This window comes from Pongo pygmaeus, chromosome 7, assembly GCF_028885625.2.
Source record: "Pongo pygmaeus isolate AG05252 chromosome 7, NHGRI_mPonPyg2-v2.0_pri, whole genome shotgun sequence".
Taxonomy (NCBI): domain Eukaryota; kingdom Metazoa; phylum Chordata; class Mammalia; order Primates; family Hominidae; genus Pongo; species Pongo pygmaeus.
The window spans coordinates 101,250,389-101,274,883 of NC_072380.2; positions in this window are offsets into that span (position 1 = coordinate 101,250,389).

The window sequence follows — 24,495 nt, forward strand, 5'->3', positions numbered from 1 at the left end:
AATAAGTCCTCAGTAAACATATGAAACCATAGGAAAAGTATTTTACATGTTCTTAAACATTGTACAATTACAATTTCTTAAATGTGTAATAATATTAATCTGTATTTGGCATTTGTGTTGATTTTATTAAATGCCAATTTTCTGGTTTGAAAGTTAGAGTTTAAAAAGATTTTAGTTTGTTTAGTTCCATGTACCTTTCTAGAAACCCTTGGACTCACCAAGTATGACAAAAACAAAGGCAGGCTTTATACTTTCTCCTTTTCTACCAAATCGCGGAGGAGAACAAATGAAGGGGAGTTCAAACCAAAAGACTGACAGGTTCTAGCCCCTCATTGTAGATAAATGAATGCAGGTTAAGAAGGGAAAAGATGTAGTTGTTCTGAGGACAATGAGTCATAAGAACACTGACCAGGTCATAGAGGGCCAGGAGATAGCCAGAATTTCCATCAGGTTCATTGCAGCAGTGTGGGGAAAGAGAGCACTTCCTGATAACTCTGGTTGCTACTGGGAGAAGCAGCACCCTACAGTACCTGGCACTTCTCCCTAGAACAAGCTGGGTATGACTCCTAATGGGAGTGGCCAGGGAAGCAGAAGCCAAAACCAACTCAAATGAATTGTGGAAGAAGAGAGGTGACTCGAGTATGATTTGGGGAAGACTTAATCACATCAGAGACTGCCCACATACAAGCCTTCACAGGCAGAATAATCATGCACTCAATCAAGAGCTAACCTCACCCTTCCCTATCAAACATAACTGTGGTGCCCAATTCTAAAAAGTTATCATCCAAGAAGCTACATCAGCCACTTTCGTTGTATTGCCTACAGGCTTCAACAAATTCATGGAATGGTTGACAAAGAAAGAGTGTCTTCTCAGTATATTTGGGGGGGTCCTGAAACCAATAAAAGGGAACCTTTCAGGAAAAGCCTCCTTTTCCTTGTTAGAAACTTTCCAAGCTCTTACCTCTCATGGGTTCAACAAAGAGCATGTGTTTGTGTTGCATTATTTAAGTTAGTAAGTGTTTGCTTATGGGCCCATGTCTTAATCCATTCAGGATGCTATTTAAAAAAATACCATATTCTGGGTGGCTTGTAAACAACAGAAATTCATTTCTCACAGTTCTAGAGGTTGGGAAGTCCAAAACCAATGCACTGGCACTTTGATGTCGGGTGAGGGCTCACTTCTTGGCTCACAGATAGAAGGCAGCCCTTATGCTATGTCCCCACATGGTAGAAAGGGAAAAAGAGTTATCTGGGGTCCCTTTTCTAATGGCACTCATCCAATTTATAAGGGTTCCAGCCTCAAGGCCTGGTCATCTTCCCAAAGCCCCAACTCTAAATACCAAAACCATGGGGTGAGGATTTCAATATGTGAATTTGAGGGAGGAAGAATACACAAACATTCATTACAACATGTTTATGTTAAATACCTATCTGAGTACATATACAGAGTTTTAGATGGCCAATTCCAGAATACAATGGAGTCCTGTGATAGAAAAAGCCATAGATTAACATCTCTCTCTCTCTCTCTCTATATATATATATATATATAGATAGATAGATAGATAGATAGATGGATAGATAGATAGATATGTGTGTGTATATATATATATGTATATTTAGATGGAGTCTCACTCTGCTGCCCAGGCTGGAGTGCAATCATGTGATCTTGGCTCACTGCAACCTCCACCTCCCAGGTTCAAGCAATTCTCCTGCTTCAGCCTCCCAGGTAGCTGGGATTACAGGTGCCTGCCACCACACCTGGCTAATTTTTGTATTTTTAAATAGAGACTGGGTTTCACCATGTTGGCCAAGTTGGTCTCGATCTCCCGACCTCAAGTGATCCACCCGCCTCGGTCTCCCAAAGTGCTGGGATTACAAGCTTGAGCCACCATGTCCAGCCTCAATATATGTTCTAATCATCTGCTCACTGTCAGTGGTTCCATTGTTTTTGGCAAGAAATCCATTACCGAAGCCTTTGTGTCTCAGTTCCCTCCCTTTTGTTTGCCAAATGCAGTAGTGCAGTTTTAGGGCCTGGGTTTATTTTTTCCTCATTTTATCTTATTTTTTCTAAATCTTCATTTCAAAAAAACTCTACTTCTCCATTATTTATTTTCTGATTTTTTTCTAATGCTATTTCCAGGCCTTCTGTTTCTAATAATTGCTAATAAGAGTTACTTAAAGTTGAAAGGTATTGCACTTCAAAAATATGTGATAGTAAATATAAGTATATTAAAATTTTCTATAAAGGAAGTTTTAACTAATGAAGAATTTTCAAAACTTTGTATCGCATTTTGAATGCACATGCTAGAGAATGCAAATAATACTTAAGAAAAATCTTCAAAACACAGTTTATTATAATTATTTCCATAACAGGGACCTTGATAGCTTTGGGTTAAGAAAGTGAGAAAAACTAAATTTTTTTATTTCACATTTTGGATTTTGTACATTGTGATTAGTTTAGGTATTCAAATGACAAATAAAAATTTTCAAATGCGTATTGACTCAGAATGTTAGGATGGCACTAGTGCACCGACGGTGATAAATTCCTACTTTAAACTTATTGACCAAGTTAGAAATTTAAAATATGCCCCCAAAATAAATGCAGGATGGAGGCTAGTATAAGTTTGAGTTTCTGAAGAAAGGAAAAAAATGAACTATTTTGTTATGTTTCTATGTAGTCTAGCCTGTTCTTCAAAATCAATTATCCCCTGAAAATCCTTCCATGATAAATTTTTCCTAAGCTTTTCATTTTAATAACTTCAGTAAAATGGAACATTTATATTGTCTTTCCTTATTTCTACCTAGATAATAAACACTTTAGAGGCCACGATTGTGTGACATTGTTCCACCCACAGTCAACATTTAATCAGGGTTCTGCATCAGTCCACGACAAGAAGCTCACACTTACCTGGGGATACAGATTCAGGATTTCAGGTCTAAGTGACTGTCTATACCATGGAGACCTGTACCTCTGTTTAAAATTTGTTATCTGATAGCTGTCCTTCAATTGAATTTCTGTGGGCTAAAAGCTGGGTCACATATTTCACAGAGATAGCCTTTTGTGAGTTAATGATTGTAAATTTTAGAGAAGTTACTGAGAAAGGGTGAATTCTGTTGAAATGCAGATTAAAAATAAAAAACATCACACACTACTTATTAACATGACATTTCTGTACATTTTTTGAGTATTATAATGTGTTAAATGATTAAGCTTACCTAAAACAATAATGCAATTAGAATAGATTTCATATAAGTCAACAATTTTAGGTAAATATTTAGAATATTCTAAATAAGCACTGCTTGTTGCTAGTGGTCTGATTTTCTCTTTAATTTCCCAAACACCATGTATGGGGTGGAGATGGGGATGGAGAAAACACGAAAGATGGAATAAAGAAATAGCAGTCAATAACTTCACTTTTAATATCTTCCCACTTTCAATAAGTGACATTTTATATTCAAGAAAACTTAAGTATTACTTCTTAAAGTTTGAAAACCCTAGTCTAAAATGTGAAAAAGAATAGGACTATAAGGGTCATTAATTGATGTCTCTGAAACTATTATGCTTCAAAAGTTATTTTATACAATCGTTAGTAATAACAGTACAGAAGAAAATGTGAACCAAAGAGAACACAGGCAATGTTGTATAAGTGAAAAGTACATGGGTCTAGGTTCCATTACCTATTAGTTTTATGCCTTAACCAAGTCACTTTCATATTCTGAACTTTAATGTCTTTATCCTTCAGTTGAGAATATTTAACACATCTGCCTTTTATGTCTCATGCCATTGATAGTGGGCTCAAAGGAGGTGGCATATTTAAAAATGCTAAACTTCCATAAAAGCTACTCAAATGTTAGTTGTTATTATCAATAGCATGACTATCACATGCAAATTGGGTTTGATGAAGCAGTAATTTAATCTGAGTGAAATAAAAGATTTTGGTGACAGAATAAAAGTAGTTTAAAAATCAGTACTGGGTAGTTAGTATAAGCCACCAATCAGACTGTGTTATGAAATACAGAGGCCTAGACAAGAAGTTTCGATATGACTATTTGGAGCATATTACTTAGAATTTCTGAGTAGTATCTTATTAAAATTAACAATTCTACACTAACTATTCTATGATATTATTTAGATGATTTGTGCTCCTAAGGAAAATATATCTCAAGATGAGAAAAAAAATAAAGTTGATAAACAGAAATAATAAATTTACACATTTCTACTCCAAAATGTTCAATCATTAAAAAATTCCTTGTGCCACTAGAGAATTATTCTCTACAGTATAGTTTCTCGTGCTTTATTTCATCTAATTTAAGTAGAGGTGGAAATTCAATTGTTAGAATTTTTAAATTGAGAAAAATACTCAATGTTATTTTGCTAAATGTTAAATCCCATTCTTCAGGTGCCTGGAAAATGCTGATATATAGATGGGACAAATACCCAACATGCTGATGTCAGGTGAGTGATCAAAGCAGAGACCCATGTTGATTGCCACATTAGTAATAACACAGTACAAAGAGAAAGAACATATAAGATTTAGATATTCTCAGGACCATTGTGCATATTTCTTTCCAATTACCTATATAACAGACGTCTTCGGTACCTGAAAAAATAGATTGTGTCTATTTTGAAAAATACTTTAGTAGTCAATTCATTATGACATATTTCCAGAATTTATTTATTTACTTTCAATTTTTATAAATAAAAATTGAAAAAAATATGCAAAATTCAGCTTTTCTTTAAAATGAGAATTAACAGTTCATAAAAACAAAAAACTGATTTTAAAATTTGAATCCAGGAAGGAATGTTTATTTTTAGCTTTCAGGATAGTAAAACCATTTACTTGCCTTCATAAGCAATAGGTTTAGAATTAACTGGGATATGGGATTTAAGATTGATAACATTACTTCTTATTTATTTCCTCTACTCCACTTTAATTTGTATAAATACAAAAATAATTTTTTCTAAAGGAGTAAAGCTAGTAGCATTTAGGTTATAATAAAAATTTCCAAAATAAGTCAGATAGAATTCTGATATTTCACAAATAACATTTGAGTAAGAAAAAGCCATATTTTGTTACATTAGTGATATGGTTTGGCTCTGTGTCCCTATGCAAATCTCATCTTGTAACTCTCATAATTTCCACATGTTGTGGGAGGGACCTGGTGGGAGATAATTGAATCATGGGGGCGGGTCTTTCCTGTGCTGTTCTTGTGATAGTGAATAAATCTCATGAGAACTGATGGTTCTATAAAGGGGAGTTTCCATGCACAAGCTCTCTCTCTTTGTCTGCAGCCATCCATGTAAGATATGACTTGCTCTTTCTTGCCTTCTGCCATGATTGTGAGGCCTCCCCAGCTACATGGAACTGTAAGTCCATTAAACCTCTTTCTTTTGTAAATTGCTTGCTCTCTGGTGTGTCTTTATCAGCAGTGTGAAAACAGACTAATACAATAAGTAAATCTTCTTGGATGAGAATTTGTGACAGAGAGAAGTGATTTGCCTTTTTACCTGAGGTTTTCTTTCTAGGGTTAGTAATAATAACATTCTGATCATATTATTAGTAATATCTTAAATTCATTTAATAGACATTAAAACATTTTTCTTTCTCCATAAATTTGACATATTCTATTTTCTGGAAATTTCATTTTATCTAAATTTTCAAATGCATTACCATAAGACCACAATAATGGGCACAATCTGACATTGGAACTGGCCTGAGAAGGTTAGCTAGATCAAATGAATAACAATATCCTGGAATTTTAATGAACATTACAGAATGGAAAATGAGGCATCTGCCCCAATAAGGGAAACAAGAACTAAATTCCCTTCAGAAACTAGCTGCTCATGCTTTCACAACAGAGATGATCCACTATCTTGGCCTGCACTCCATTAAAAAATGTCTCTCATGAACGTTTATACTCCCTAAACCATTCTCTTGCTACTTACATTTAAATTTTTGTTTATAATACCTGAGTCTTGGAAATGGCTACATGAAGAAATTAAGATAGAAAGTAGCCTGGGGTTGATAATACCATTAGAAAAACTAGTAAGAGAAAAGAATGTATGCCCTTTTGCAAAAACAAGTGTTTTTAAAAAAATGAACAGAACTTTCAGCATAGCGACTGAAAATTAGAACAATATATTAATTAACAAATAATTATTGAGCACTTCATGTTTTTTTTGGTTGGTAACTAAACTAAGCTAAAGAAAAGCATTAGACATAATTCCCACTTTTTAATATTCTACAGCCAGGACAGAGAGATGTTGGAGAATGTTATGTAAGGAAGCATAATATAGACACATCTAAGCTAACGAAGGAGTATAGAAGTTAATTGGATTATTTGTTTGATCAATTAAAAGAGTATTCCAAGCAGAAGTAATAGAATTTTCAGTGCTCCCATGCTAGAAGAGAGCATGGCTCGAAGTATTAGAAAAATACCAGTAGAATTGTAGTCAAGATAGAAATTGTTAAAAACAACAGATGCTGATGAGGTTGCAGAGAAAAGGGAACACTTGTACATTGTTGGTAGGAATGCAAATTAATTCAGCCACTGTGGAAAGCAGTTTGGATATTTCTCAAAGAACTTAAAACAGAGCTGCCATTTGACCCAGCAATCCCATTACTGGGTGTATACCCAAAGGAAAATAGATCATTATACCAAAAGGACACATACACTCATATGTACAATACTGCGTGATTCACAATGGCAAAGACATGGAATCAACCTATGTGTCCACCAGTAGTGGATTGGATAAAGAAAATGTGGCACATATACTCCATGAAATACTATATAGCCATAAAAAAGAATAAAATCATATCCTTTGCAGCAACATGGATGGAGGTGGAGGCCATAATCTTAAGTAAATTAATGCAGGAACAGGAAACTGAATACTTTATGTTCTCACTTAAATATTGAGCATACATGGACACAAAAAGTGGAACCAATACATGCTGCAGACTACCAGTAGGGGAGAGAATAAGGGGGGCATGGGTTGAAAAACTACCTGCTGGGTACTATGCTCACTATCTTGGTGCGATATACCCATATAACAAATCTGCACATGTACCCCTTGTATCTAAAATAAACATAGAAATTAAAAAAAAAATCTCAAACTCAGGAAGATGTACAGTTATGTAAGACTTAAAATAAGTATTTATAATAATGAGATTTTTATTAGGAATGCATTTTAGTCTCTATAAATTCTATAGTTTTGCCCGAATGAAAAATTTGTATTTCTTTTTGTCACTGGTAATTTTTTAAATTTTGTATTATTGTATTTTTACCTTCAAAATCCTCCTTTTGACAACCTTTATATTTATGAAATATAAAATGATTACCAGTGGCTAAAAAATACTAAGATACCTGAATTTGTAAGTAACAAAATTCTATATTCATCTCAGTTAATATACTGTAACCCTTGTTTCCTATTGTATTGTTACAACTATTAAGCAAAATTATTAAAAAGCTCTTTGCAGCTTGTTTTGAAAGTCATTTTAATATTTCTGCTGTTTAGAATAGTCCACAAATGAGATAGCTGTGGCAACTTGGAAAGAAAGCAAATGGAAACTAGCAGTGGTTTAAAGTTTTTTAGCAATTTGTATATGTACAACACATAGCTCTTCTAAGCACATAAATAAATTATACTATATGGAGAAAAGAAGAAATTTGAATAGTTGTATGAGATGATGCCGGAGAGGTGGACAGGAGCAAAAATGTGCAGCTTTTAGGCTATGTTAAGAATCTGAATTTTATCCTTTGAGTAAGTAGAAACCATAGCAGCAGTTGTAAATTGGGAGTGTTTAAAAATGATTAAACTGGTTGCTATTTGAAACATGGATTAGAGAAAGGTAATATCCGACTCATGGAGGGGGCAAGGGAAAGGAAAGAGTGGAGCAGAATTTCCAGATACTTGGCTTGTGTGTCTTGTGTTATAGTTTTAGCATTTGTCTCCTCCAAAACTCATTTTGAAATTCAATTTTCAAAGTGGCAGTGTTAAGAAGTGGGGCCTTTAAGAGGTGAGTGGGACATGAGGACTCTGTCCTTATGAATGAATTAATTTATTCATGGATTAGTGGGTTAATAGATTAATGTATTATTATGGTAGTAGGACTGGTGGCTTTAGTAGAAGAGGAAAAGAGAGCTGAGGTAACACACTCAGCCCGCTTGTCATGTGATGCCCTGAGCCACCTTGTACTCTCTGCAGAGTCCTCCCTACCCCAGCAAGAAGGCTCTCACCGGATGTGGCCCCTCAACCTTGGACTTCTAGGCATCCATAACTATAAGAAATAAATTTATTTCCTTTATAAATTACCCAGTTTCAGGTATTCTGTTATAGCAATAATTGAAATGTGGTACCATATTGACTGAGATAGGAAACACTGGATGATCAGAGGGATAACAGGAATAAAAAAAGATCTTCATTAAAAATGTTAAGCTTAAGGTATCTGTCAAAAAAGTAGAAATCAATCAAAATGCAGGTGTCCTAGTCTAATAGACAGCAGATAAGGTAAATCATATCAAGCGGTGGAATGTAGGGTAGAAATATTAAACAGTCCTAAGATAAAAAAAGTTCTGAGGAACTGTGTTATTTCTAGCTCAGTCAGCTACATGAAAAAATCACAGATTTGGTGTAAATCTGCCTAGAATAATCAGGAAGGATTTCTGGAATACAGTGATTCAGCTAGATTTTGAAGGATAAACAAGTTTTTCTTATCTACGAGGAGGAAAATAAAATTCGAGGAAGCAAAATGTGTATTGGCACAAAGATGGAAGAAATAAACAGAATGATCAGAAAACACATAGTCATTTCAGCATATCTATAATTTCATATGTGTGATGGCTGAATATTAGATGTGGAGATGATATATAGGTAGCAACCATATGTAAAGTCTTTGTCTGTTAAGCAAATTAGATTTTTATCTCCCTGCAGATAATGGGGAGTTAGTGACATATTTCAAGCAGAGGAACAATGTAACTAATCTGCATTTTAGGAAAACAGCTAGCTGCAGAATGAAGGAAAAATTCTAGCTGTTTTTCTCTAACTATGTCCCAAGTAACACTAGCTCAGTAAGACAATAATAATTTTTATGTGCAATAAAATAGTTGCATCATCAAGTAAATTTGGAAAATACTGAATTAAATAAAGGTGTCTTTACTGAAAGACTTCTCAGATACTGTAATATGCTAATGTGCATTATGAATTCTCAGAATGGAGATGTAAAATTTATAATTTTTCAAAGTTAGTAGACCACGGAACCATTTCCTCAAATAGCAGCCCAAGACTGTTGTTCTGCAAGACACATTTTGAGAAACTCTTAATTGAAATGCTCCAGTTTAATAGTGTTTAGATGGTATTGTTTCTTTCTGTATAAACTTTACCATTGTGAAAAACGACACTGAAAACACATGGGTATAGAGAAACATGGCAGCGGGGTAGGTAGAATCATGGAGTTACAGTCAACTTTCAATTTCTCATTATTTTCAGCTGAGTATTGTTAAACACTACTATGTCATCTGAGATAAACCAAAGTAAAGATATGACCATGCATTGAGTTACTAAGGAATTACCATATATATGCATATTTGTGTCTGTGTCTGTGTGAGGAAAACTGTTTGTCATCATAAAAGCTATTGTAGACTTGGCTACACTTAACGATAGATTTGATCATTAAAGACCTCAGATGGGAGACACCTAAGAGAGTACCAACCCCTCAATGTTACCCTTTTAGCATTAACCACAAAGGGGGAGAGGGAGGGAGGGAGGGAGAGAAAGAGAAAGAGAGAGAGAGAGAGAGAGCAGTTAAAAATAAGACAAGAAGACAAGACAAAGCAAACAAAGAGAAAGCATGTTTAACTAACAAGAGTGATCTCTCCTCTCTATTTCTTGGCAGATAATGACCGATTCATTTTTCTCCCAACAGAGCCCATTCTTCTCATTCCCTGTCACTTTTCTTGAGTAAAAGTATTATGCCATTTGCCTCAGACATAAGAAATATCCCTTATCTAGCCTAAACGTTAAACACACATCAAACTATCTGAGTGTCCTGATGGAGTCATCTGGCATTCTGCTTCTTCCTATGCTTTCATTGCACCTTTGCATAGTTCAGACATCTTTGATTTCTGACTGTGAGAAAAAAAAAGTTGGAAGGTCTCCAGATGTCAACCTCCACCACTTTTTGAAATTACTAACATAAGACAGAGGACTCTAATTTCTCAGCTTTTTTTAGGGACATAGCCAACTGAAATATTTGACACTTAATGGAAAATAACTACGGATTTTTGATATGAGATTCACTGAAGAGCTAAAGGTCCTATGGACGTTATTGTTACAGTACTATTCATACCCAGATCTCTTTCATCATGGTGAGTCAGAAGAGGCCTTTTTATATTTCAATTCAGCACTTACCTAATTCAGTATACCAGTTGACTAATATTTAGGGGATAGTCATCTGTTCGATGCATAACAATCTGCTCAGTGCTTTAGGGGAATCCCTTTAAAATAATCAGCTAAGTTACATGAATGTTCACAGAATGAGTACATCTGTAAGTGATTTCCTTCATAGAATCATTAAAGAAGTGAAACTTATTCTGATGATACTAGAATAGCTAAAAATATATTCAAACTATTCACTTGAAATTATAACCCAATATACAAGTCATGCAATACTCAATCTCATGTTTGCATAGTTGTAGCTAATAGAGGTCATTACATACAAAGATCTATCATCCTACAGTAATTTAGAGTAGGACAAAATCATTTAATTAGGGATTGGGCAAATAATGACAGGAGTACCTCATCTATGCACAGCAGCCTACTCAGTGCTTTAAGAAATATCTTAAAATGATAAGGTAATATCTTAAAAGTACTTTGCTCATTATAAAATTGTTAGCAGAATGTGTGCATTCATAAGTAATTTCCTTCACAAAATCACCCCAGGAAGCAATAAAATACTATGATTAGCTAAAATATTCTTGAAATCTCTGTTTTGAATTTTCTTTAGACTCAATTTGCCAATAATACAAAAGACTTGTCATTTTTGTCTGGTTATAGTTAATGTAGCACACTAAAGGAAAAGATAACTCAAACCGTATGTAGTTCAGAGCAAAAAGAAAGCATTTCAATAGGCATTGGCCAAAATTTGACCTATGAAAGAGATAAAATTTAAACTGGGACATGAATACCAGTAGTGTTTGGAACTATGAAGAGAGAGGTAGGCACCACTCCATGCAGGGACAAATGTGTCAACAAAGGAATCAATGGAAGTCAGCACAAGCTCTGCTCATGAGAGAGTGAATAAATGTAAGCTGAAAAAAATATGTAGGGGAAGTGTTATAAACACAATTAGGGTGATAGTTTGTACCAAATTATGGAGAGCTCTGGGCATGCATGAGGTTTGACTAATAAAATGCCACTGATCACTCTAAACCACATACTAAAATCATTTTTTAAAATTTTACTCTAAATCTATCCATTAACAGTTTGGTGGCGTTCATTGTTTAGCAATACTTCTTAAAGATTTCTCATTGCCCACAGCACTGCTGTCTTAATTTATTAGATATTTAAAGATAAATGTATTTGATGAAGACCGTTACATTTGTAAAAGCAGGATAGTAGTGGTATGAATAACAGGTAACCCATTTTATTAAGATGTTTAGTGAAAAATGTAGCCTGTGATATGGTTTGGTTCTGTGTCCTCACCCAATTCTCACCATGAATTGTAATCCCATAATCCCCACGTTAAGGGTGAGACCAGGTGGAGGTAATCGAATCATGGGAGTGGCTTCCCCCATGGTGTTCTAATGATAATGGGTGAGTCTGAAGAGATCTGATGGTTTTATAAACATCTGGCATTTCCCCTGCTTGCACTCATTCTCTCTCCTGCCGCCCTGTGAAGAGGTGCCTTCCACCATGATTGTAAGTTTCCTGAGGCCTCCTAAGCCACACAGAACTGTGGGTCAATTAAACCTCTTTCCTTTGTAAATTACCCAGTCTTGGGCAGTTCTTTATAGCAGCATGAGAATGGATTAATACAGCCTGTTTTCCCATGAGTGGTTCATGAAAGGAAATTGTGTTAAGTTATGCAAGCTTATAAAATAGAAACAAAAAACAACTTTTTTTTAACCAAACCTGGATATTTTAGAGCTTTCTTCTCTTCAGTATTTTACTCTTTAGTTCACAAATTGATGAATCATTTTTATTACTCCCTTTGTTTTACATCAATCAATATTTCTTGCTCTTTTGACTCATAGACTAAAGCCTCAATATCTCCCACATACACTGTTATGTTAGTCACCAAGGCAATGCTTAAGACAAGTTATAATGTTGACAGAGATTGCTTTCATATTTCAAATTCCTTTTGTGTGTACTTTTCTTCAAATGCTTTTGGACATTCAGTGCCTTCCTTATTTCTGATTATTCAGTTATGTGCATGACCTCAAATGAGACCATTAAATAGTTGGAATAAGTATTATGAGAATTTGGTCAGGGTAGTAATACTGTAAATGGGAATCTGTAAAGGAAACAACAAACCCAAACTACAAGTAATTATGAAAAGCTATGATATAGTAGAAGAAACCTGAGACTAATCCAAAATTATACAAATATATGTCAGAGATATTGTGGGTTTAGTCCCAGGTCACTATAATAATTGCAATAATGTCAGTCAAACACATATTTTTGTTTCCTAGTGCATATAAAGTTATGTTTGCACTATACTGTAGTCTATTAAGTGGGCAATTGCATTATAACTTAAAAAATGCACATTTTTTCATTAAAAAATACTCTGTCACTAAAACATGCTAAGAACCATTTGAGCCTTCAGGAGTCCTAAACTTGTTGCTGGTAGAGGGTCTTACCTCATTGTTGATGGTGATTGCTAGAGGTTGAAGTGGCTTTGGAAATTTCTTAAAATAAAATAACAATAAAATTTGCTGAATCAATTGACTCTTTCTTTCACAAAAAATTTCTCTGTACCATGCAATTCTGCTTTTTAGCATTTCACCCACAGTAAAATTTCTTTCAAAATTTGATTCAGTTTTGTCAAAACCTGCCACTGCTTTATCAACTAATATTATGGAATATTCAGAATAATTTTTGGTTATTCAACAAAGTTCACAGCATTTTCACGAGGAGCAAATTCCATCTCATAAATCCACTTTTTTGCTCATTTGTGAGAATCAAGTCCTCATGTGTTAAAGTTTTATCATGAGATTGCAGCAATCCAGTCACATTTTCAGGCTCCACTTGTAATTCTAGTTCTCTTGCTAAAAAGTTCACTACTTTCTTTACTGAAGCCTCAAATCATCCATGAAAGTTGAAATCAGCTTCTTCCAAATTACTGTCAGTGTAGATATTTTGGTCTCCTCATATAAATCACAAATTATCTTAATGGTTTCTAAAATGGTGATTCATTTAAAAAAGGTTTTCAATTTGTTTTGCCCAGAGTCATTAGAGGAATTGTTATCTATAGTCTTATAATATGTATTTCTTAAATAGTAAGACTTGAAATTCAAAATTACTCCATGGCTCTTGGGCTACAGAATGGATGTTTTGTTAGCATGCATGGAGGCAACATTAATCTATTGTACATTTCCATCAGAGCTCTTGGTTGACCAGATGCATTGTCAATTAGCAATAATAGTTTGAAAGTAATCTTATTTTTTATTCTGAGTAGTAGGTCTCAACAGTGGGCTTAAAATATTCATAAACCATGCTGTAAACAGATGTGCTTTCCTTCAGGCTGTGTTCTATTTACAGAGCACAGGCAAAGTAGATTTAGCAAAATTCCTAAGGGCCCTGAGATTTTTAAAATAGTAAATGAGCATTGGCTTCAACTTAAAGTCATCAATTGTCCTTTACTGAAAGCCATCCTGTCCTTTGAAACTTCGAAGCCAGGCATTCATCTCTCCTCCTAGTTATGAAAGCCTTGGATGGCATCTTCTTTCTTTTACTGTTTCAGCTATATTTAAAATTCATTGTTTAACACAGCCACCTTTATCAATGATCTTACTAGATCTTCCAGATAACTTGCTACAGTTTCTAGGTTAGCACTGACTGCTTCACCTTGCACTTTTATGTTTGAGAGATAGTTTATTTCTTTAAACCTCATGAACAAACCTCTTCTAGCTTCCAACTTTTCTGCAGCTTCCTCACCTCTTTCACCTACACAGAACTGAAAAGGATGAGGGCCTTGCTCTGGATTAGACTTTGGCTTAAGGGAATGCTGTTGTTTGTTTGATCTTCTATCCAGACCACTAAAACTTTCTCAATATCAGCAAAAGGCTATTTTGCTTTATTGTTTTTTGTGTGTTCACTGGAGTAGTGCTTTTAATTTCCTTCAAGAACTCATTTTTTAGCATTCACAATTAGAATAATTGTCTGGCATAAGAGGCCTAGCTTTTGCCTATCTCTGCTTTTGGCATGTCTTCCTCACTAAGCTTAATTGTTTCCAGCTTTTGATTTAAAGCGAGAGACTTGCAACTCTTTGTTTTACTTGGAGGCTTAGAGGCCATTGTAGTGTTATTAATTGACCTAATTTCAATTTTATGTGTGTGTGTGTGTGTGTGTTTGTGTGTGTGTGTGTGTCAGGGAATCAGAAACTCCAAGAAGAGGAAGAGAGATGGGGAACAGCTGGTTAGTAGAGCAGTCAGAACACACACATGTATTTATTAAGTTTTCCACCTTATATAGACACAGTTTGTTGTGCCCAAAAACAATTACAATACCATCAAAGATTACCGGTCATAGGTCACTATAATAGGGTATAATGAAAAACTTTGAAATATGGCAAGAATTACCAAAATGTGACACAGAGATATGAAGTGAACACATGGTGTTGGAAAAATGGCACCAATAGTCTTGCTTAATGCAGGGTTGCCACAAACTTTCAAAGTGTAGAAAATGCAATATCTGTGAAGTATAATAAAGCAAAGTATGATGTTAATCAAGAGGAATTCGGGCAAAATGTAGAGGTAAACAAATGGTGTCAGAAGGCATGGAATAGGCAAGTGTTCAGAGGAGAAAGAAACTGGAACTTTGAGGAAATTGCAGGTGTCCTGGCAGAGATGACATATGGGTAGTAAATTTGAGGTAGAGTTGGGGGGCATGAGTCTGAAAAAATAAGCAAAGTCTGCATCATGAAAGGTCTCAGATGCCACACCATTGATTTTGTCCTCACTGAAAGTAAAATATACCACTGATAACTGTTAAACTGGAGTGTTACATAAAAAGGTACAAAGTTTTATTAAGATTTTTCTAGTTGTGTTGTAGAGAATTAATTAGGAGTGCTCAAGACTTGGGAAATGGTATTCAGCTAAGAAGACATTTTAATATATTCTGAGTGAGAGATGATGGAGGTCTGATCTAGAAACATCAAGAGGAAGTAGAGTGAAGGGGGAAGATACTAGTGATATGATGGAAGTAAAATTAATAGAATTTTGTGCTTCAATGCATGTAAGGAGTGATTGAAAATAAAATGTACTCTCCATGAATTATAAAATATATGTAATGTTTCTCTTATGCAAATATTCAAAATGGTAGTTATTATTTTAATTCCATTTATATCATTATATTTTGACCTTCATTATAGGGATAGAATTTCCTGTGATTATATAAAAGTGTCTTTCTCTAGTCTGAAATTGCTCTTAGTATATTTTTAAGACAAATTTTTGCTGAATTTATAGTTAGGTAAATTCACATAATAATCTATGTTAATCGTCTTTATCCAGGTTATACTAATCTGTCAATGGATTTTCCTTCTAGCTCATAGTCCTAGCATGTTCCTACCTTTCTCTCTCTAATTACTTTTAGCTTATTTCCCAGGTGGTGATAAAAGGAACTTTCTTCTAATTGAATCCAATTTGAAGCCAGATCCCTCTTTTAAAAAATTATGGATCCTCTGTTTTATGCCAATAGTTATTCACCTGATGCATGGGGGCAAGGGGTGTTTTTGAAACCCTTGCATGGTGGGCTACATAAATACAACAGTAAAAAATTTTAAATAGAAGTTTTGGAAAGAAATAACAGCAATCTTTATCCTACAAGCATAGGTCATGAAAACAAGGGTTCCTTTCTTCTTAAGTCTGTGCCAAATTGGCAAAAGTGCCATGACCTGAAAGAAGGGTCTGCATAATAGTCTTAGACAGCATATAATGTTTCTTCTACTGAGACAGAAGCTTATTTTATACCTTTATAGAGTCTGTGAAAAAGTTTTAACTTTAAATGGATTTTAAAAGGTCCTCTTTTTCTTCCTTTAAAATCAACATTTTCTGCATCTTGTCTTTATTTTGTGAAGTGTTAACCAACAAATTGAATACGGCCTGTGCTTGGCAAATGAATATTAAATGCTTTTTCCTGGAAAATGTGTTTGCTCATTAAATTTGACAGTCATTGCTTATGTGGTAAATGTTGTCAGTGCCAAGAACTATCTGGCATGGCTGCCAGCTACAGGGCCATTATTTTAATTGCCTTTAACCTATAATCAATATTTACTGCTTTCCATAGAAAGAGACTGCATAGCTAAGCAGTACAAAAAGTGAGTTTATTCTTCTGCACGTTAGTTTTTGCTTTTACATCTGAAAGGTAGAATTAAATGCTTCCTCTGGGTACTACTTTTTTTTTTTTTATCAAAACTATGTCCTACCACTTATTTTGTGAAATGTTCACATCAGCCAAATCATGCCTATTTCAAACAAAGCAGTTTGAATTTATGACTAAGTGAGACTCAAATTCTGCTTTATCATAAATTACCTACATCTTTTTTTTTGTCATTGTAAGAAGGTACTGAATTTTAATAGAATTTATGGGGAAATGCATGCTTCCAAATATAAAGTCTTCAGGATTTTCTTGGATATTTTGGAAAAGAGATAAGCCTGCAGGTAAAAATCAAGAGATCCTAATTGGGAGGAGGCAGAATATAAAGGCTAGGATGATGGTTTCATCTGTTGAGCATGCAATTTTACAATGGAGAGCCTTTGAGACTATTAAACTTTAGAATGGCGTTATACAAGTGACATTGTAAAAGGTCACTCTGATAGTAATGTGAAGAGAGATTGTAATCATGGAGTAAGGGAAAGGGAATAGATTTTAATATAAACAAACATAGTTAAGTAAAAGAATTATAGCAATATTGTGCATCAGGAATAATACAATGGGGAGTGTGTGTATGTATGAATAGACCTAGGCACATGAGTTAATTGTAAGACTTTGCCTAATGACAAATATCTGGAAAGAGTTTCAATTGTCAAAAATCAAGAATTAAGCAAACAAATATGCTACAATTTAGTTTTATGAAGCTACCGAGTTTGATTTTTAAGAAGTATATTTGATTATGTAAAGTTCATGAAACACATTATTTTATTTGGCATAAAATAATGCTCATGACACATTAAATGAATAAATGTATATGTACATTATATATTTGTATTATATCAAATAAATACATCTAGAAGAAAACACCAAAATACTATTTTCATTTTTATTTTCTCTTCCAATTTAGCTATATTTTTAAAATGTTTATAGTGAGTGCATATTGTATGCACAATTTCTGAAATTGCTCTCATGATAGAATATTATAATGTTATAATGCTGTGCTATGGACAGGATCACGAAATTTAAGAGGAAGGCACAACTTTGGAAGTCAATGTTACATTAAGCTAGAATCTAATGTGCTTGAATTTATTTGAAGCCCTAATAAATTTCAAGCGATTGGCAAAAATCACCACCAATAAAGCCCTACAATGTAGTCATTCCTCAAACATTAACTTGATAAATATGATAACCTTACTTTGTTAGACAGGAAAGGTGTGAAGAAAGATGACAGTATTAGAGTCAGGGAGTTTATGTATGTGACTTACTGTAGCTTCTAGCTACCTGACATAATTATACTAGACAAAGAGTATCTACAGTCACAAAACTCTTCAAGTTTTCACCTACAAAAAAATCAGTGTCTCTTTCCAAATTAAAGTTTAAACTCTTTTGTATTCTAACAGAGAGTATTGTCAGCTGAAATAGACCATGAATTAAGCAAAAAATAATGTGGGGCATCAAACATCGTGTATCCTCAGTATACAAAAAGATATGTTTTTCATCCATAGACAGTATGCACCAATTTGTGTTATGATTTAGTTTATTTGATAAATGTTTTCCATTGTCTACTATGTGCAAGACACTGTGTTAAGTTCTGCAGAGCACATAAAAATTATAAAATGCACCCTGATCTCAAGAAAGTAACAGTCATGTAGATGAAATGACATAATCATTGATGGTCATAAAGCAAGATAAGTATAATAATAAGGTAAGTATAGTAACCATAAGAAAAATAAAAATAAACTAGTCTAGGTGGATAATGAACGGAACCTTTCAGTCTCAGATTTTTAGAAGAAGCTGAGAACAATACAATATGCTATGGTTTTACTGTGTATCACCTCTAAAACTCATGTTGAAATTTAATTGCCATTTTAACAATATTAGGAAGTGAAAACATTAAGGGGGTGATTAGGGCATGAGGACTGCATCCTCATGGGTGAAACTGGTGCCATTATAGAAGGTCAAGTTTGTCCTTCCTCTCTTGCGTGCTTGCTTATTTATTTATTTATTTATTTATTTATTTATTTATTGAGACAGAGTTTCGCTATCATTGCCCAGGCTGGAGTGCAATGGCACTAGCTTGGCTCACTGCAATCTCCACCTCCCGGTTTCAAGCGATTCTCCTGCCTCAGCCTCCCGAATAGTTGGGATTACAGCTTTTAGTAGAGACAGGGTTTCTCCATGTTGGCCAGTCTGGTCTCAAACTCCTGACCTCAGGTGATCTGCCTTGCCTCGGTCTTCTGTCAAAGTGTTGGGATTACGGGCATGAGACACTGCGCCCGGGCCTCTCTTACTCTTTCATGTTCTATCACTGGAGGACGCAGGAAAAAGGCCCTTGCAAGATACCAGCGCCTTGATTTGGGATTTCCCGGTTTCCAGAAATGTGAGCAAAAATTATCTGTTTATTATAAATTAGCCAGACTGAGGTATTCTGTTAATAGCAGCACAAAATGAAACAAGACAGAAAACTAATACCAGGAGTGAGGTATGGTTATAACAAATAACTGAAAATGTGGAAGCAGCTTTGGAACTGGGTAATGGATAGAGGCTGCAACAATTTTGAAGTGAATGCTGGAAAAAGCCTTCATTTCCATGAATGGAGCATTAAGGGTGACACTGGTAAAGACTTGAAAGAAAAGAAGAGCTGTAGGGAAAGTCTGAAACTTCTCAAAGATTACTTAAATGGTTATGGTCAGAATGTTGGTAGAAATATTGGCAGCAAAGGCCATTCTGATGAGGTCTCAGATGGAAAGGAGAAACAAGATATTGGAAACTGGAATCAAGCCCATCCTTGTTATATAGTAGCAAATCACTTGGCTGAATTGTGTCCAAGCTAAGGGCTTTATGGAGAGAGAATTTAAGAGCAATGAACTAGGGTATCTGGTGGAAGAAGTGTCTGAGAAGCAAGACATCAGGTGCTGTTTGTCTTCTTTTAACTGTATTTAGTAAGACAAATGAAGAGGGAAGTGATATAAAGATGAAGTTTATAATTAAAAGGCAACCAAAGTTTAGGAATTTGAAGGATTCTCACACTGGCCACGTGGTAAAGAGTGAAAGAATATTTTCTGAAGAGAAAACAAAGGGTGCAGCTGAAGGACCATTTGATAAGGAGATTAGTATGGATGGCCAGAGTCTATTCACCGGGACAATCAGAAAAAAACCCAAAGGCACTTTAGGGATTATCAGTACTGCCGCTTCCATCACAGGCCTACAGTGAAGGCCTTGGGGGAAAAATATGTTAACAAATAGGTTTAGAGCACCCTTGGGACATTGGGGCTTATGACCCAGGGCTGCTTCAAGTCTCTGCTCCCCACATTCTGGCACAGTACTCCTTGCTTTCCTCAGCCTTGGCTCAACTGGGCATAGGTGTGGCTCATCCTGCCATTCTGGAACGTAAAAACCATAAACCTTGACAACATCCACATGTTGATCAGCAGCACACAGAATGCAAGAGCTGTGAAGGCGTGGCTTCCCCTACCTGGATTTCAAAAGATATTATAAACAGCCCGGGAACCTAGGCAGAGACGTGTTGCAGGGTAAAGCCACTGCAGAGAGTCCCCACTAGATAGAGTGGAACTGTAAAGTTGGGACCACCCCCAAGACCTCAGAACTCTAGAGTTACCAATGTGCAATGCCAGCCTAGGAGAGCTGCAGGCTCAAGACTCCAAACTATGACAGCTACTGTGTAGGCCGAGCCCAGCAAAGCCATGTGGGCAGGGATGCCAGAGGCCTTCAGGGCCTAATCCCCACTCCAGTGTGCCAAGAAGGTGGGACATCGAGTCAGAGAATATTATTGTGAAGCCTTAACATTTGATATTGTCCAACCTGTTGGATTTGAGATTTACTTGAGAAAGATTATTCCCTTTCTTTTCCTTCCTGTTTCTCATTTTTGGGGATAGGAATGTCTATCTATGTCTATGCCTGAACTGCCATTGTGAAGGACTTACTAAATTTCATAGGCTTACATCTGGAGGGAAAGTTGTTGGCATGAGTTAAGCATTTTGAGGCTATTTGGATGGAATTAATGTATTTTGTATGTGAGTTGGACATGAATTTTGGGTACAGGGGAAGAATGCGATAGAATGTTTCTTTCCTCCAAAACTAATGTTAAAATGTAATTGCCATTTTAACAGTAATAAGAGGTAAAATCTTTTTTTTTTTTTTTTTTTTTTAAGGTGGAGTCTCACTCTGTCACCCAGGCTCACTGGAAAGAGGTGGAATATTTAAGAGATGATGAGATAATTAGGCCATGAAGGCTCTATCCTCATGGGTGGGATTGATGCTATTATAAATAAGTGAGTTCGACGTTGATGTCCACCTTCCATCATGGGATGACACAGGAAGAAGTCCCTTGCCAGATGTCAGCACCTTGATCTTGGACATTCTAGTTTCCAGAAGTATAAAAAAAAAATTTCTTTTTGTTATAAATTACCCAGTCTCAGGTATTCTGTTATAGCTGCACAAAATGTACTAAGACACAACGGGTAATAAGAACCCTGCCATTCAGAGTGGAGCCATAGACCACTCTGTGAAACCATGCTACAGAATTGTAAAACCTATTATGCCATTATTAGCCCGTCATGTTTCTACAGACAAAATAATACCCACTTTATTGAATGGAGTCTTCAGCAAGAAGACAGGTGGTATGGTGAGAGTATTGAGAAACTGAAGGAAGTTGATTACTTTTTCAATTAATAAGTATGTAATTGACAAATGATAGCTGTCAAGTAGGTCTAACAGGTCACCTCCACAACACTCCTAGGTCTTGGGTGAGTAGGAGTAAGGATCTTGATGTGTAAACAATTTGTCTAAAAAAAAACATTAATTTCTCATTTTGACTATGAAATATTTTTTCACAGTTACAAAAACTGAGGGACTGCTGATGGTTTATAAAACACTTTCATTTAGTAGATATAAATGTTATACCTATGTAAGTTAAGTAACTAATTCTGTAAGAGTTCAGGCTACATGAGGCATGATAGCATGGACAATGTATATGTTCTTTTCAAGATTCAGAATGATTCTTTGACATGTAGAGTTAGATGATCTTTTCCAAACATTCCGGAAAAACAAGACTTGTTCTTATCTATTAAAACTATTTTGTGGTATCAAGCAATTACAGGAACTTGAGGAGAACTTATTTATTTTTAATGTAAAGGGGTAAAATACTGTCATTGTGCATTTCAAATCAGGGTAAAGAACGCTGAATTATGAATACACAGTTTTGGGAGAACTGGCTTACCATTTGGATAGAATAAATACAGTAGTATCTTTACCTCATTCTAGATGCCATCCAAATTGTTCAGGTGGGTAAAATATTTAAATATAAAGATAGTCTTTACAATAATGTAAGAAAGCTTATTCGTTTCTAAGTTTTTGAAAATATTCCAAAAGTGAGGAAGGCCTGCAATAAACTCAGACAACATAAAAGATCATTCTGGAAATATAAGCATTTAAAAGAGTCCTTACGGACACAAATAAACATGCAAATACATAGAAAAAGTGCCCTACATCCCTCATATGTTATACAGCTTTTGAGGTGACTCCCAGTGGTCTTCATCTTGTATATTCACCTTCCATTAAGTGTGGGCTGGACCTAGTTACAAGTTTCTAACAAATAGAAAATCTCAAAAATGATGGATCTTACTTCCATGATTTGCTTACAAAAAGATTATGGCTCATTCTCTTTTCTTGTCTTTCTCTCACTCTCTGGCTCTCTCTTTCGCTCTCTCTTTCTCTATCATCTCTGTCTCTGTCTCTCCCTGCCCCTCAGATCACCAGCATCCATATCACGAGGACCCTTGAGCATCCTGAGGCCAGCATCCATGTCATGAGGACCTTTGAGCATCCCGTGGAGTGGTTCATGTGGCAAAGAGCCAAGGCCTACCAGCAAGCAAATGAGCTTGGAAGCAGCCCCTCCTCTATTTGAGCCTTAGATGACTGCAGATCCTTCATTGTAGCCTATGGGAAAGGCCCCCAGCAAACCTGCACCTGTTTTGTTCCACCTGTTTTCACATAAACTGGGAGATGATAAATGTTTGTTGTTTTAAGCTACTGAGGTTTAGGAGAATTTGTTACACAGCAATAGATAATTAACAAACTTCATAATTCTTAAAATATTAATTAAAGCTATTAGAAATAATTATTCACATATCATATTGACAAAGATTGAAGTTTAATGATGCCCTATGTTGATAATGTGTGGGAAAAAGATGCACGCTACTGCTTACAGTGTGTAAAGTGGTTCATTTTTAAAGGGAAGATAATTCATCACTGTGTACTAAAGTTTTAAATGTTCATCCTCATTTACCCAGCAATTTATCTCTAAGATTATCTGCACAAAATACATGCCCAATAATTAAGGACAGATTATATTAATTATGGTTCACACATGAAGTGGAATACCTTGTGGCTTTTATGAAAAATAGGGTATATCTAAATGTGCCGATATGTAAAGTTGCCAAATAAATAATGCTGTTACTTTTGCATTATTTTCCATTTCATTTGGCTCAATTTTCTCAAGACTCTCCACCCTGATATTGACAGAATTTTCAGAAATGTGTATTCTATATTTTGAGCAGAATAGTTTGGACATTAAGGTGTTGACTCCGGGGCCAGTTGTTAGGTTCAATCTCTTCTCTGCCACTCTTTCTGTGACCTTAGATAGGTTACTCTGTGCCTGCAACTTACCCTATAAGTTAGGTAGTAATTGCCTTATAGGCATTTTTGGAAAATTCAAGAGTTAATATAATTTAAGGATTATAATAGTTCTTGGAATATAGTATGGACTACATAGTGTTGATTCTTTTCTAAATTGTTAATTATATTTGTATATGGCAATTTTATCTAGATCAGAGTTTTCCTAAAGAATAATTTGGACAGGTTTTGGGGATGCTTGAGCAGGCAGTTTCAAGGATGTGGTCTTTGAGTAGTTTCATCAGATTTGCCCTTGGTGCATGTCTTTTCTTAGTGTCCATGTTCAAAATTTTCTACCATCTTGGTAAGCAGGGGACCTTGGTGGCTCAAATTAAGCCCTACTTTAGTAAATTCATTTGCATTACTTTAGATATTAAAATAATTATTTTATATTTTCACTGATACTGCCAGAATATGCTATGTATTCTGTTTTGAAAAAGACAAACTAAATGACCTCCCTCTGAGTCCACCAACAGCTCAATTTTATTTCCAGATGAAATCACCATTACCAAAATGCTAGCAGCCAGGCAGCAGTCTCAGTCCAGAATTCAATGCCAAAATGCTGATTGAAATTCATGGTATTCATGACAGAATGGACTAGGTACAGAGTTCACTGGGAACATAGCTGATGGATGAAGTCCTTGTGTATATAGGAATGTGACATTTTTCACAGAATATATGGCATTTAAGATGAGATATTAAGGAAATGTTGGGTGGATGCAGAGAATTTGGAAAGAAAGAGTGGACCTAAGTCAAGCTAAAATATTTAGAATGTATCTTTCATCTAAAAGAGGACACTGCCATTAGTAATACAGTTTGTTCAATGACAATTGTCAGAAAGGCACAGAAGAGGCTTAACAGTGGATAGATATTGGTGGCATAAAGACAAAGCAGGAGAAAGGCATAGGCTAAGGCAGCAGCAGAGAACAAGGCTTGGTTTTAAAGAGTCATCTACTGCTAAATAGGAGGACTGATAAACCAGAATAAGGTTGTGCATGTAGATATATTTGAATGTGGAGAATTTTTCTATAAATCTTTAATGAAGTATTTTTAAATTTTGTATTAAATATCTAAGAAAACATCCCTCAATGTTGGTAATTTCTACTTATACTTTTTGCTGTGCAAGAAAAGTTTATGAATGACAAAATACAGGTTCATCTCCATTATCTAGTCCTGAATAATATGGAAATAAATGTTCTAGCCTAATTTTT